This window comes from Petromyzon marinus, chromosome 18 (assembly GCF_048934315.1).
Source record: "Petromyzon marinus isolate PM22_M1 ecotype Great Lakes invasive population chromosome 18, UKy_Petmar_22M1.pri1.0, whole genome shotgun sequence".
NCBI classification, from domain to species: Eukaryota; Metazoa; Chordata; class Hyperoartia; order Petromyzontiformes; family Petromyzontidae; genus Petromyzon; species Petromyzon marinus.
In genome coordinates, this window is record NC_133684.1 from 4,258,372 (window position 1) to 4,274,954 (window position 16,583).

The 16,583-nt window shown below is 46.4% G+C and overlaps 1 protein-coding gene across 1 annotated transcript in view; it reads right to left on the reverse strand.

Annotated features, from left to right (window-relative positions):
• Nucleotides 1-16,583, reverse strand: part of LOC116943587 (FRAS1-related extracellular matrix protein 2-like) — a 129,012-nt gene that overhangs the window by 94,643 nt on the left and 17,786 nt on the right. The gene's annotated exons all lie outside the window — the stretch shown is intronic.

The following is a 16,583-nucleotide window of genomic DNA, read 5'->3' on the forward strand; positions in this document are numbered from 1 at the left end:
ACATTTTCCACGAAAGCGTGGAAATACGACGTGGCTGCGTGCTCTCTATCCTTATCGTAATCAGCATTCCTTGCCGTCACATCAGCGCGAGTACTTTCCTCGCAAATAAATAATGTTTGAAACAGACTTAGTGCTTGTTCTCCTGAAAATCATTAGAAATGCGTTATTGCTATTTTAGTAGTACCAGCTACCAAAGCACGATGTCCCAGGCTGTGTGGCACTGTGGTTAGATTGCTTTACTCACCAGTCAAAATAACCGTTAAAATCCTGGTTCGAGGTCAACTCAGCCAATCATCCCGTTGGGGTCAATGCAATTATTTACTATTTACTGGGAATTACATAATGGCTCTTAAACAATAGAAGGGCCTCAAAAGAGATAAGCCCCATTTCTCATTTGAGAAGCGGTTATTTGACTTTTGAAACTATGAATATGAATACAAATTACAAATGCGATTTATAATAACCCTGCTCGCCATGTCAGACCTACATTAGGGCCATCCGAAAGTATAGGCTGACAACATATAGCATTCGGAAGATGTCTGCACGCTGATGTGCATCTGTATAAAACTGTAGAGCCGTGCAAACACATTTCCCCAGCCGTGCCTGTACTGCCATGCATTTACATTTTCAGAGGCAGTAGCGACCACAATATATTTCTAAGATATTCATAACCCTGCTCAGCATTCAGATACGTACAAGCAGATCCCTGAAGGTATAATCTGTTATTAAATCATTACAAAGTATATATCGATCCCTTGTATCCATCCACTGCTGGATGAAGGCCTGTTAGTGCAGTGAGTGTAATGGGGGCTATTCGACCGTGCTTCACCATGATAGTCAGTGTGGGTTGGTGAAAGTGGGCAGCACAAATGTTGGAGCACAGAATGACAGCTCAATCATGGATTTTACTAAACTGCCCTCTGCTGCCCACCATGTAGCCCCAAAGCAGCCGAAAGCAACCTCGCACGCACGCAAATCGCCCACATAAGCACTTGTCCAGGTTCAAACCCGCTCAGCTTCCGAGACGTGATGAGATCAGGGATATTAATATGGCGATTCGGTCGTCGGCGAAATAAATGTCACGGTAAATGCCACAACAAATGTACTACATTCTGCACAACGTGTAAAAAGGTGATCAACGAAGGCTGAATTTGCAATGTTAAAATTATTCGCCTCCAAAACTGCCCGCGCGCCACAACTGCGTTGACCTGCCTGGAACGAATGTGCCCTCTGACAGGGCTTACGCTCGTGCTCGGCTCGTGCAGGCGACGCACCGCTCACATTAATCAGCGGGAGGGGAAGCTAGAAATTAGGCAGGGCTTTTTCAAACCGGGTCGGGGTGAAAGCGTTCGCCTCGGAGAGACAGGCCTCAATTCATTCGCAACCCGACGCTGGAATCCGTGCAATGTGGCGCCCAGGGCGATGTGAAGTGTGGTGCCCAGGGTGATGTGAAGTGGGCGCCCAGGGTGATGTGAAGTGGGCACCCAGGGTGATGTGAAGTGGGCACCCAGGGCGATGTGCAGTGGGCACCCAGGGTGATGTGCAGTGGGCACCCAGGGCGATGTGAAGTGGGCACCCAGGGTGATGTGAAGTGGGCACCCAGGGTGATGTGAAGTGGGTGCCCTGGGTGATGTGAAGTGGGCACCCAGGGCGATGTGAAGTGGGTGCCCAGGGTGATGTGAAGTGTGGTGCCCAGGGTGATGTGAAGTGGGCGCCCAGGGTGATGTGAAGTGGGTGCCCAGGGCGACGTGAAGTGGGCACCCAGGGTGATGTGAAGTGGGCGCCAGGGTGATGTGAAGTGGGCACCCAGGGTGATGTGAAGTGGGCACCCAGGGTGATGTGAAGTGGGCGCCCAGGGTGATGTGAAGTGGGTGCCCAGGGTGATGTGAAGTGGGCACCCAGGGTGATGTGAAGTGGGCGCCCAGGGTGATGTGAAGTGGGCACCCAGGGTGATGTGAAGTGGGCGCCCAGGGTGATGTGAAGTGGGCACCCAGGGTGATGTGAAGTGGGCACCCAGGGTGATGTGAAGTGGGCACCCAGGGTGATGTGAAGTGGGCACCCAGGGTGATGTGAAGTGGGTGCCCAGGGTGATGTGAAGTGGGCACCCAGGGTGATGTGAAGTGGGCACCCAGGGTGATGTGAAGTGTGGTGCCCAGGGTGATGTGAAGTGGGCACCCAGGGTGATGTGAAGTGGGTGCCCAGGGTGATGTGAAGTGGGCACCCAGGGTGATGTGAAGTGGGCACCCAGGGTGATGTGAAGTGGGCACCCAGGGTGATGTAAAGTGCGTCGCTGCGCTGCCGCTTGGCCACGCCGGCGACGCGACCGGCCCCGCTCTCCTGAGCGCAGCTGGGACTCGACGTTGCTCCTCAAAATCAGCTTGCTGGGATCATCGCAGCCCCCTTTCGCGAAGCATTTACGGGGGGGGGGGGGCAGGGGAGGGGGGCGGGGGTGGTGGGGGGGTGGTCATGGGAGGCTGAACGCCGCCCCTGCTAAAGGCTCAGTCCACTCCTCTATTAATTATCAAGCTCGTTATGCTGTAAGTGATGGGCGTCACAGTCTCTCCTCGTGCGCGCAGGGTGCGCAAAAGGGGGACGAGAGCGGAAGGCACGACAGGCACGACAGGCACGACAGGCACGCGGACAACCGCGTCGCCACTCATCCCGTTGATCGCATTGTTTTTTTTTTACGTTTGTTTCCACGTGGTTTTTTTTTTACGTTGTCCGATGCCCACCCCTCGAAACAAGGTCACGACTATGGAGCTGGCCCATCGTGCGGTGCCACTCTTTACGAAATCACCCGAAGTGCACCAGATCCCCGTGCGCGAGTTCGGTGTCGCTAAGCAGGCAATGAGGTTGCAGAGTTGCTTGGATGCAGTGCCGGATTAAGCCAGTGCGGGGCCTATAGCATATGCTATAAAGGGGCCCGAAAAAAAAAAACACACACGAAAATATTAAAACACACAAATGTTTCACTTGCACGGTAAAGTAATTGTATTTTTGTTATTTGCTACACAGCCAGATAATACGACAAATCGCTAACCTTAAACACCCAGTCGTTCATAAAAGTTGAAGGCGGTATAGTACTATAGTGATAGAGCAAGTGCAGAATCACTGAACCGGAATTGATAGCTTGAAAGAATTTAGCGCGGGGCCCTTGAAAGTGCGAGGCCCGTAGCATAAGTAGCTACTTTTCCTACGAGGATAATCCGGCACTGTCTGGATGGGCGCCCACCGTCCAATTCAACAATTGGCATTGTTCAGTTCGCGTCTCGTTTGTCGTCTTTCCCCCGCGCCTCCCTCCGATTAGCCCGGTTGGCTACGTACAGCGCGAAAGAAGTTAAACGTCCGTGGCCCTGGGCCACAGGAAGAGCCGTTGTTGTGCATTTACCTTCAAGCTCCCACGTCTATGCTCCGAGCCGACACCAAACCGTGCACTGGCCAACCACGTGACATCTGGACAAATAACAACCCCACCACCACCACTCCACGGTCCCGCGTGTGAAAAGGAGCGCCTTTGATGGAACGCGCATGCACGACGCTCGACATTGGTAAATTAGGATGAGATAGTTGAGGATATAATGTTTACCCTGATCAATGCCTTCAGCCTCGTAGCGTCAGGGGAACTGACTGGGGGTGACCCCCCACCCCCGCCCCCCGCTGCTAATGAAGGCTTAGCCCCCTACATTTCTAATAGGTAAGGAAAAACACGTTGGTACAATATTTAACACCACTGGCTGTTTTTTTTTCTTCAGCCTTTCATCATATACACAGGGAGCGAGAGAGAGAGAGAGTGCAGAATGCACAGCAGACAAAAGCAGATCGGTATCCCGATCAATTCCGTTCATCGCTTCACAATCGCTTCACATTTGATCAACAGCGGCGCCTGTGGTGCGCCCCCCTTAGTTAATGTCCATGCGCCTGCGCCCCCCCCCCCCCCCCCTCCAACACCACCATCACACTGCCACCCGTCCGCTAAACAAGTGCGCACTACTGGGCTGAATGCCTTCAACCGAGCACGAAATCGAATCGCGGTGGTTTTCACTCCGGCATTCCGGCGTGCACCCCCCCCCCCCCTTACCGGAACAGCTCGAGGTCACCTGCCGCCGCTCGTGCTCTCTCAGAGTCGAGTGCAAGCGCTGATTGCCCCCCCCCCGCCCCGCCCCCCCCCCCTTTTTGGCGCATTCATGGGAGACGAAGTCGAGCCTGGTGAAAGCTGCCCACGTCAAACGGTGACCTGGCGCGGTAAATGTGGTTCTTTTGTTTCGCGCTGCCTACGCCGCAAAAACACCGAGGAGCTCAGTGCGCTAACCCTCTGAAAGCCCCTCGCCACGTCATGATCCTATGATAAACACATGCAGTGGGAATCTTGAAATGAGAGACAGTTGAGCCAATTTTTTTTTGTTTACATAGGTGAACTCTATTTTTTGTTAATCTTTTTTTTTAAGTTACTTTTCACCAAATCAAATGCGAACTTTGAGAGTGAGCAGTGTTCGAGAATGGCTCCGGCAGATGTAATCACGCGGAACTCCTTCTCTAAAGTATCATAAGTATCCACGCGAGGGACACGCCTTGTATATTCCCTGCAAACTCTATTCATGACGTGCCATTTAATCCGTTTCAATTTTATTTTCTGATCTTTAAATAATTTGGAAACCAAATTGTGTATGGTGGCTGTTTGTGGAATCATTGGTGCTGGGTTGAGACTTTCAACTCGCTCCACTGCATATCCCAATCTAATTATGTATGCTGAAATTCTTTCGCACCGTACGTAGCCAACTGCACTAATCGGAGGTGTGGGAATCCGGAGGTTACGTTAGCTGCCTGGGTTTGACCCTAAGATCTCATCAGTATCAGCTTGATGCTCTGACACCTAAGCCACAGAGCTACCATTGTTAAACATATTTAGTTTATGCAATTACCATCATTTGATTATTATTTTTTATAGCACTCTCTGATGGAGGTGCTTCCATCATCAGTGCTGGGAGCAAACAATTGCAGGGCTGTACCTCCACCAAAAGAGGCACGACTATACCCCGAAGTACATAGCAGAAACTTCTTGTCTCAAGATTTGTACATCAATGCAAAAGTATGAAAGCTGTATATGCAATGCATTCAGTGGCATTATTTTACTGCATTTACGCTTTGCTTGAATCGCTTTGTTACAACGCTATTAAAGGGCCCGTGAATAATGTGTTCAACATTATCGTCTGTTTTTGAATCACTCTGAATGGTGAAACCTTTCGAGAGTTCCGAGCTGATTAAGCAGACTGGCAAAGGTCAACACGTACGAGGTTATATACACAAAAAACTAAAACTAGAAACTATATATGCATAGTTTCTGCTTTTGATTGTGCAAATACCTTCCCCGAGGTGATTCCAAACCACATCAGAGGAGCGGCCGTGCAAGCAGACACCACCTTGGGCTCAAGTTTAAAAAAAAAGATCTTACAGCCTCACCTGGTCCCATAAAATTCGGGAAAATTACCCATTTTATGGTGTTTTTGGAATTTAATACAGTACAACGTGTGGAGATGGGTTTTTTTCAGCATTTATTAAATGCATGAGCCCTACTGCAAAGCTACAAAGGCGTTGAAATTAGTGGCAGATACATTACTGTATTTACGTAATTCAAAACAGTCATTTTCACCAAAGGTGAATAAGCTGCCTGTGATTTATTTCATTAAATGATAAAGTGTCTCTTGTAGTTCGCGATAAATCGCAAACAAGCATGGGCAAGTCGGCAGTATGGACTTAGAATTTGGCAGCGTAGTGACGGGCAATGCGACAGCAGATAAAGATACATTACTCTTGCTAGCCTTTGCAAATAGACACGTAACCATATTTCACCACGCTGGTCAGTGTGGGTGGGTAAAGGGGGGGGGGGGTGGAGGAGCCCAAGATCAGTTCAGATAACACTCTTCACTGATGTTAGCCGTGGCCAGGAATCGATCGAGGTTGCCAGGTTCACAGCTCAGTGCGCTAACCACTGTGCCACCCCCCCCCCCCCCGCCACCCCCTGTGCTGTATTTTTCTCAACTCAAAGAGAAACACACTTAATTATTTTGTCAACAGTGGATTACAGCAGATGTGTGGCATTTTTCACGATTAAAATGTCCCAACTGACCCTTGAAATGAAAACTGACAAATGAATGCATAGGCAGGAAGATGTGAGAGGGCTTTCTATTCGCAGTGGCAGAGTCACGTCAAGCACTCAGCACAGGAGCTTACAATAATAACTGGCACACACGTGGCTCACATTCCTCCCCAAAGGGTTAATGTGACCGGACATCCTATCGTCATTTTGACTGCTCGTTCAAAACCCAGCACCTGTCCATTTCAGTGGACACCATCTGGCTATCTGCAAAAAAATAATTTATGCACGTTGTTATTTAATGACAAGCTACCATTTATATGGTGCACAGACTAACACAACAAAATGGGCTTCCTGAATCTGACCTTCAAAAGAAGCACGTCCTAAAGCAAGCTCCACGTATTAAATTATCCCAGAATGACACCACAGGGACTTAAAGACTCATTGCACAAATCTTACAGCTTCCCTTAACAATCAATAAAGTCGTTTGTTTTTCACTCTAGTCGAATAAATAGAAATTCCAGGGATTATGTTGCCCCTTCAAACAATTCCCCAGGTGGATTTTTGCAATGTCTCTACAGTGTGTGAGGCATGAAGAATGGTGAGTTTCACAAAGCTGCTGGGCGTGTGTGTGTGTGCATGTGTGGGTAGCGATAGTGTAGCGGTTAGCGCGCTGCGCTATGAACCTGGCGACCCGGGTTCGATTCCCGCTCACGGCCAACACCAGTGACGGGTATCTGAACCGGTCCCGGGCCTCCCCTAGGTCGACTCAGCCTCAAATGAGTACCTGGTGCGGTGTGTAAACATTGCCACTAGGGAGACAAAGGCGGTTGGGCGTGGTGCTGGCCACCCACCCCCTCGTGTACCGTTCTGGCCTTCATAGGTGCTCGCTAACAGCACCTGCCCCAAAAGTCTATTAAGGCTATATGGGGGATCTTTGTCTTTTGCATGTGTTTAGTGATAGGGTAGTGATTACCGCACAGCACTACTAACCTGGTCACCCAATATCGATTCCCGCTCATGGTCACAATCAGTGAAGCAATATCTGAATCAGTCATGGACCTCCCCTAGGTCGATTCAGCCTTAAAAAAAAAAACATTAATACCTGGTGAGGTGTTTAACATCAGCACTGGGGAGATACAAGTGGCTGGGTGTTGGCACTTGCCTCAACAGTCTGTTAAGGGCTATGTGGGGGATTTTTTTCCTTGCAGAGGAAGGCAAGGAGGAGCAACTCTCACAAAAACTAGCAGATGCAGCTAAAACAGAGCAATTTGGCACAGTGCAGATTACACAGGTGGTGCATCTGCCAGTCATCTAAGTCAATTGACACATCAGAATCTTTATTTAGACTGGAAGAATACGATGAGAATCCGACAGATGACCAGTAGAGGCTGGTCAGAAAGTCACGAAAAATAAATTAAGCAAATACATATAAAATACAAATCGCATAAGTACGTGTCTTCCTGCCGATTTTTCAACAATAAATGCAAGCTTGGGCAAGGCAGCAAAATGAACAAAAGAAACAGTCCCATTGAGCTATTATTGCACGTTTTCAGAAGCGACCTGGCTATCACCAACGACCGGTCAACAAAGTGCCTTTGCCATCGTCTGGGGACATTTACAGCAGCCATACGGTGGCACACCACACTTCGGCCGCCGTGGGTGCATAGGCGCCTTGAGAGATGAGTGGAAGGCGCCTTACAAGTGAAATGTAAATCATAATATATATACACATTAACCTATCGTGGATCTCGCGACAGATACCCCCCCCTCCCACCACATGGCCACCGTCCTCATGGCCACCCCACGCATTGGCTGCCCACGTTGTTGTGCGATTTTTCCGTGGTTGCACCTGCCGCTCCCCATCCGTCTCTGTCAGCCGGAATTCACGACTCGTTCGTGGCCACGTGCGCGGTGCGTCCGCTCGCTGCGGCCTTCTCTACTTTCATTTCAGGGGGTGGAGGGGGGGATAGATCCGGGCCCTTCCCACAACAATAGCCCTACGTGTGACGAAGCGCAGGCAATGTTGCGGCGGAACGCGTGAAACTGTAGTCGGGCGGCAAAGCATTCAACCTTGTCACGTTAAACAAAGCACACGCTGATGCTGGTGGCATTCGCGTGGTTTTGTTTGGGACGGCGGAGGGGGGGAGTTCTTTTGTTGATGATGCCGTCACACGAACAAAGAATCGTAATCCCACGTTCGGTTCGAATTCCGTGAGAATTAGACGTGGCTGGAAGCAAGGCCTTGCTTGCCTTTCTGCATCTGCTTTCGTACAGTATTAACGAGGAGCGTCTGAGCTCTTAAATGAATTGTTTAGAACGTCGATGACAAACGAAGGTGATTATTTGCGGTGTTCGTTTGAAAAAAATCTAATTTGTGCGATGCGGCACGACCGAGTTTGGAAAATCCAAACCGTGCAAGCAAGGGCTGTTTATTGCAATCCACTTTTCATGACGGAGCATAACAACGCATGCATATTTTTTTTCCCCCAATGTAATTCGGACACGAAGCCAATATTTTCTAACGCTATTCAAAATGAATCGTTGCGTGTCACGCGAGCCACTATTTAAAACCTCGTCACATTGGCCGCGCCGAATGCAGCCGCGTTAATTTCACTGACATGGCATCATTGAACGACGCACGCCCTCTGATTGAAACCGACACCGTAAAGAGCTGCAGAAACTTCAACGTGCTTTTAGCAGTGATCACGCTCGCTGACTTTCGGACACGAACCCCCCCTCGCCTCGCCGAGACTCGAGTAAGCCGCCCGGCGTCCCTACGCGATCACCGTGCTTCGGCTGACGTTTTAAATAAGAAGCGAAAGAACATTTCGAAATATCTCACCGATGCACACTGACCTTCCTTGAGGCATCACAAGCCTCTTCAATGGCTTTTCCAAGCAGGGACTTCAAAGCCTCAAGTGCAAGCTGTTTTTTCAGTGTAGAGGGACCGGGAGAGAGCTCAAACGCTCTTTACCGCAGCCGGAACTATGCCCGGAATGTTTGGCCTCTGAGAGCTTTGCAGCGGTATTAAAGCAACACCGGGTCAGGTGAGAAACCCTTCGCGGAGGTGGTCGAAAGAGAAACGTCTCCAATCCCTTGTCCCACGACCGTCTATTGCCTGTTAATTGGCAACGTTACGCGTCGTTTGTTGCGAGCCATGACCCGATTCCCTTCGTAAATGAGGATGCCGTGCTTTATACTCATTGTACAAGGTGGTCCAGGTGTCTTGTGACCCTCCCCCCCTCCCCCCCTCCCCCCCAATTATTTAACTCCCTAAAGTGTTTTTCCTTTGCATATTCATTTCTGTTTTTAAATAAGCCTATTTTTTTGCTTGAGAGAATTAAACGGGAGGGTCACATGACATCTGCACCATGCTCTACATGTCCAGCAGAGCCCTTAATCACGTGCTGGATGAGGACCTCCCTGATGCTGTGCTAGTGCGACTCGTGGGGGTTTATTCGATGAGCTAGCCAATCGCACTGGTCAGTCTCTGTGTGTTGGTGACAACGGGCACCAAACACACGTGGTGGCATACAAGTACGGTAGAACCTATTGATGTTGCTGCACTGCCCTCTAAAGGCACTACGGTACTGTATAATCATCATACATGGTCAGGTACGTATGCGAGATTTAAAGTAAAGCATAATACGGAGGGTCTTACATTATCAAATTCGACTGATTGGATAAAATCCATGAACATTTTTCATCCATATTGATATCATTGTCCACTTCCCCAAACGCAACATTTAATAATTGAAAAAGCAATCAAATTTGTTTTACCCCTGCTATTTCCAACATTTACTCCATAAATATAAAGACCAAGATGCATATCATCATCATGGTCCGTGGGCAGATAGGCCGTACTTGTCCACTGACTCGTCATTTGTTTCCACTTTCCTCTGTCTTGTGCCAATATGCCGAAGTAGTGCCACATCTTTCTGGCACCATTCTCCTTTACGTTTAGGAGTGCATTAAGATGCATGCACTGTGTAGCCTTTATAGAATGTTGGGGCAAGTACCCTTAGCAATCACATATCAAGACATGTATGGTGCACGGGGGGACAGAGTGGGTCACCTTTTTCTCCCCGGTGCGAATTTGTATAGACTGTACCGGGTTCTCATAAAAAGACTGAGTCAAACTCTGGGCAAACCCAGAACTGGATCAGATAAAAGCCAGTGATTTGAGCCAGTAGCCAGGAATTAAAGTCAAACTTGGACAGGCAGGTTGTTTAACTTGCGCCACCGCTCCCCATTATACATGAATGTATACACACTCACAGTTCTAACCATTCCGCCGCACTTGTCGTTTTTCAGATGCTGCACTGAACGGTTTCGTCTGTGGCTCAGCCAGAAGCAGTGTCAGAGCTGGACAGTTGCTTGACTGATTTTTAAATACTTCATCGAGCAGCATCGCTGGGAGGCAAATAAATACCGCTGCTCTGGCAAAATCTAACCAGACCTGTTTTCCTCTTTGCTGTTTGGTTTCAGGCAGCTGGGCAGAGGCGTATTAACAGCAGATTCCCTAGATTTGGAAGAGTAACTCCACACAGATGGAACACTGATTGTGATTAACTATGCACTTTTGCAGTTTTCTTACATGAAACAGATTCCACGACAGATAACGCTACTTGTGAATAACTCCGATGTTGTACGGATAAATCCGCTGAGAAGTGGTTGTAAATGAAATATTTGAAACACGTGCTTTATTGAGCGGAGAGCACACTGGCGCAGCAGATACATTTTTAAAAAGTTGCTTATATATTCCGCGTGCATGTTGTTCTGCGTGTAGTCTGTTGGTCCACGTAATGTCCATGTGGAGTGCACCATGCACACCCACTGATAAGGAAGCTGTTGCGGTGTTGTTTAAAAGCAGGCTAAAGATGTATTGTATAATCTCTTTTATATATTTTGAACCGTGTATACCTTTTTGCTATTTTGTATATCTCAAATGTTATTGATGTACTGTTAAGTGTACGTATTAAGCGGTGTGTGACAGTTTTATCGTCAAGGGAGCTATATTAAATAAATATTCATTGATACTCTACTTGAACTCAAATTTAAAATAGTGAGTTATTATACGAATCTAATTTTCCGAAGAAGGCCAGTTTAACGAAATGTCTGCATATTCAATTCCTCTCAGTGAAGATTAAGTAAGCAGTTTTTCCTTGTTAAAGTAACATTTCATTTTATTTATAATTTTACTGCAACTTGATATGTAACTCTCACACATGTGCAGTCAAGTTTTGGATTATAATTTCTTTAAGAACATAATTCTTTCATTTATATTTAATTCATTCATTCATATAACCACAATTATTTGAACACACCATTCTGTATAATTATTTTTAAACACATGAATGCAGGTACAATCATTGTCCTTATTAAACCACAGTACTGTTGTAGTTCAAGCAAGTGATGGTGTATATGTAGCAATACAGAGAGGTCCGCATTGTGCTTGACTCGGGTCAGAAATGTCACAGAGTTAAATTTGTTCTTTCCCTTCCTGACGTCATTGAGAAAACAAAACACGACTCCAATAAAAGCAGCCGACATCAAAAACGGGACATTTTCTTTGCTTGCAAAAAAAAGACTCATTGACTCTCCAATAAACGGGCCCTGTGAAAACCACCGCTGAAAGATGTTGCTTCTCGCCAGACATGACTTTACTGCTTGAGTGAAGACAGCACATTTCTGAGAAATCACAGGGTTCAATTTGTGGAATAGCAACATTGGAGTACGTTACGGTTGAAGGAAGTAAAACAGCAATTTTTTTATTTTAATGCTCGTTTCTGCCTCGCAATTCTTCTTATGTTGTAATGACGCCAATAATGGTAGCCTCATAAGCATCAGTATCCACCTATGGACAGATGGCCTATTGGTGTCCACTGCCTGTACATAGGTGTCCAATGAACATGAGCGTTAAAGGTCAAATCATGAGCGACGTTATAGTTTTTTGCGTCGCTGTGTCATCTGCCGTGACCGCCGGAGAGAAGGCTACTTGCGATGCCAAAAAAAGGAGGTACAAAAGAAGCCCAGGCCGATCAGGATGTGTCAACAAAGCTGTACAAACTCGGTGAAACTTGGCTCTTAGACAAAGGTCTTGTCTGAAGTGCATTCCTGTAAGGGTCGACTATTCCCTCAATTACAATTAAACGACACTCGTCGAAGGACTGGACGGATCGCACAAGGGTCGGCAAACCCAGGAGAGGCCCCAATCCAAGGTGGGAAGGTGTTGCCCAAGCAAAATAGGACTTTCCCCGTTCCAGATCAAAGGCAGCACAAATATTGACGTATTTCCTTTGAATAGGTCATCGCTCGGTCTGAGTTGAAAGCCAACGGTTCATTTGGATGGCTTCCGGTTACCTGCCCATTTGTAAAACGCGGTGTTTTACTGTGCGGTAGTTGATATATGTGGCGGGAAAATAATGAATCTTCCTAAAACGAATTGATAACGTGCAGATGTGTACATGCATGTGCAACCCGTGTTTGTCAAGGCACTTGTGGATTAGGGCCTCGCCATTCTGTGAAAGTCATGGGAGTTATTTTACCATACTTGTCAAAAGCTGGCCAGTGCGGGTTGACGCAGGCAAGGAGCTTAGACGTTGGAGCATAGTATAGTACAACAGCAGCCTACATCACCTATTTTATGCATGGTGGTGGTCATCATCCACGCACTATCCAGGCTGAACGCCGATTAGCATTTGCGATGTGACGAAATCACAGATGCGTCCCACATGATTTGGCCACAGGATAATCATAACAACTCCAATATTCACATTAACGTGACCGGTGGCGTGGCTCGAGTCGGTACCATTTGCTGGACGCACAGTTTTGCTTGAACGTGCAAATAAAATTACTTATGGATCCATTCACGATGCTCCGTCACGTTGGCAAGCCATCACAACCAAAGGCACCCTGAACGCCTTCGCTCTTCCCACTCCGTCTTTAATGGGATGCTACTTTAGAGGATGACACACTCTTGCCTATTGGATTACAAGTGTATTGCAGCTGATGCGTGCGGTGTCGAGTTTTATATTTTTTCCCTGCTGCCTTTCACGCCACCTGGCTGAAAGCCACTGCTCAGCTTTTTTTTTCTCCCCGTGGAAAAGGTGTTGGTGGCGCAGGCCACCGCAGGAAACGGTGCCGCCACTTTCGTGTGAGGAATGGCAGGTGGTTTTCTCATCTTTTTTTTTTTTTGGGGGGGTGGGCAGAGGAGGTGGGGAAAGCCACCCAGGTTGACTAAGCCACGGCGTATTGAATGTCCACAAAAGGAAAGATCCAATTAATGTTTTAGACCACCCTTGAAAAAAAAAGTGATGCTGCTGCTGGTGGTGGTGGTGGTGGTGGTGAAAAAGATTCGGCCATGTGTCGTCACCGCCAACTTCCAAGTGCGACTGGCAACGGTGCAGACTTTATCTTGGCAGCTGTAAGACGCTATATTTTTCGGTCATCTCTTTTTTTTACCGACGTAAAAGGGGCCACACGGAGCTCATAATCAGTCCCATAGGTCCCTGATTCTTTCCAGTCAGACTGAGCCCTCGCTTGACTCTGTACCCTGAAAATGACTCACCTACGTGGCAGACTAACCCACGGAAGGGCAAGCACATTTCCCAATACATAGCCAGGCCGGGACCACTTTGACTTGCGGAGCAGGTGAATATTTTTCTCACTTACAATCCTTAATTTAAACTTCTAATCGTGACTTCTCGCCGGCATTAGCTGTGGAATATTGGGCAACAGTATTATATATATTATGAGACCTCCTTTGCCAGTAACAAGATATAGTAATAGGTTTTGCCCTTTTAACTGGCACAAAAACTGACACCTTTATTCAAGGCATCATGTTTGCAATAACCACAACACAAGCAGTCAAAATGCAAACAAAAGAGACAACTCTGATAATAATATGCACTGTCCTTGAATTTGATTGGTCCACACCTGAGACGGCTTTTCTTAGAGCCTAGTCTCCACTGGTGTTGGACCAGAAGACGCCAAAAGGTGTCAGTTTTTGTGCCAGTTAAAAGGGTAAAACCTATTACTATATTTTGTTACTGGCAAAGGAGGTCTCATAATGTATATAATACTGTTTTCCAATATTGCTAAGCCAGAATCATTGGAAAGATTTGATAAACCATTTCAGGTCTTAATTGATTGTTCACGCTTACGGTGGCTTTCAGACAGCATACATTAATTTTTCGTCTCCCCCCTCCTCTTTTCAGAACATAGATGGACTCGTCCTTCTAAATAAACTGCCAAATCGCTGCCCGTGGCGCTAACGTTTTTTTTTAAATAAGCACACCGTTTAAAAATAAATAAATAAATGCGGACCGACACTTCTTTCAAATGTTTCTTACCGTTGCTTTTCACACCTGATGATGACCGTTTGTGTTATGGTCGAAACGTCGTGAGAATTTTTTATTGTTTTATATATTTTATTATTTTATTGTTTCCCTTTAACGTGACTTTACCGAAAGAGCTAAGAATATGAATTACTGCAGTCACGAAAGCTTTAAATCAGGGTAAAACCAATTACTAAACAGTATTATATACACTCACGTAGCATTGCGCTCCGGACACAGTTCACACAGCTCCCCCTCTCTCTCTCTCTCTGCTAGCAATAAAACGCAGTCTGGGCAAACGAGAAGGAGACGCGTCCGTTTGTTATCTCACGAGCCAAGCCAGTGGCAGCTTCACCTGTCAGCTATCAGACAACTATTATTACCCGTCGTGAGAAAGCAGATGCTTGCGTGCTTGCTACAAATTATAATTAGCAGGCACGAGCCAGGTGTTAGAGCAGCACTGGTTTATTTGGTAGTTACCACCCCAGGATAGGTGGTGGTGACTGCAGCCTCATTGCGAAATCATCATCACTCATTGCGAAATCATCACCACTCACCCATTTCCAGTTTAACTCGAAGGGCTGACCAAAAAAAAACATTTGTCTCGCTGTCACCTTCGAAAGTAAATCTCGCGTGCCGCTTCGTTCACACGTGCGGTTTTTGAAAGTATTTTTTTATCATTCCATAAAAAAAGTACATGATGTTGAGATTATCGATGTGTACAATGCAATACCTAATGAATAAAATGTATTGTGTATTACATTCCAGTTGTTTTTTTAATGTCATCGGCGTGGACTAATCAATATGACAATATAAATATTTACACTACAGAGCTACAGCAGCCTCATATTTTAGATGGATTTTGTTTTTCATTTTTCAATAAAAATGATTTGCACAGATTTTTCCGCCAGACTGTTCAATTTCCTTAAAAGGTTTTGAGGCTATAAATTAAGCCAAAGGCCCAGGCGCTGCATATGTGCATACACGGTGACCTCAGTCATTTTAACCGATGGGCTTGCGTCAAAATGTTATTTAACTAAAGGCTTGCCTGTTAAAGCCCTGCCTGTTAAATCGACTTCAGAGCTGATGAGCCTGGCTCTATGACAATGAAAGTGCAATGAGAATTCACATTTATTGCATCAACTACAATGATACTTACATGCATTAGAGCATGGGCACACTAGGAGTAAGATTTCTCGATCAGCCTAAAGGTTATCAAAACAATACTGGTACCAGATCTTGGTACTAATCAATTCCTGCCAGCAGCACACAGATACCAAATCCCAGACTGTCTGGGTAAAATCTAGACATGGTGCTAACCCAAAGCACACACGATGGTCAAATCTAAATTGTTAGTGTTGAGAGTAAAGATTGGAAATATCCATCCCTTTACAACGCCATAAATTGTGACGACTCAGGGTTGCGATTCGATTCACAAATATATTATATTTGTGTTATTTTATTTTATCAATCTATTATTTTATTCTCATTCTACGTGACTTTACCGAAAGAACCAAAAAAAATGTGGTGATTATAAGGATCTCTGGTGGCTGTAGGGGATCACGTAAACCCATTACATACACCAAATAAAAAAATCAGCTTTTGCCAAGACAACTATCACAAAAAGAGGACAATCTTGGGAAAACCAAGACAGATGGAAACCTTGTACCTGATCCACCAGGCACACCCAACATCCTACCCACTTGGCTCTTGTTGTTCATGCCATGTCAAATAAAAGTTGCCTCCTCTGGATTCAACGGCGGAGTGCTGCTACAGCTGCTGTCGGCCTTGCGTTGGGTTGCCCTGCCTACCGACAGCACCTGATGCGTGCACAGCAAGTGGCGAACCACCTGCAAATGTAACCACTCTTACAAAACAAGCAATTTTACCACCCATTACAAGTGGCCAATAATTTAGACTCACGGTTATTATGCGAGCATTGATCCTAGTCTGTGCTGTGTCATTTGCCACTCTTTGTGTTGTCTACATTGGGTCGGATCAGTGCTGTCCTTATCGTTTGAGCCATATCATTTGCAGCGTCTGTACTACGCGCAGTCAATCTAAATTATTCTGTCTTGTTCGTTCTGCCTCTCTTTCATTCTGACCATGAGGCATAAATTATTATTATTTTTAATGCATACATTACTGGA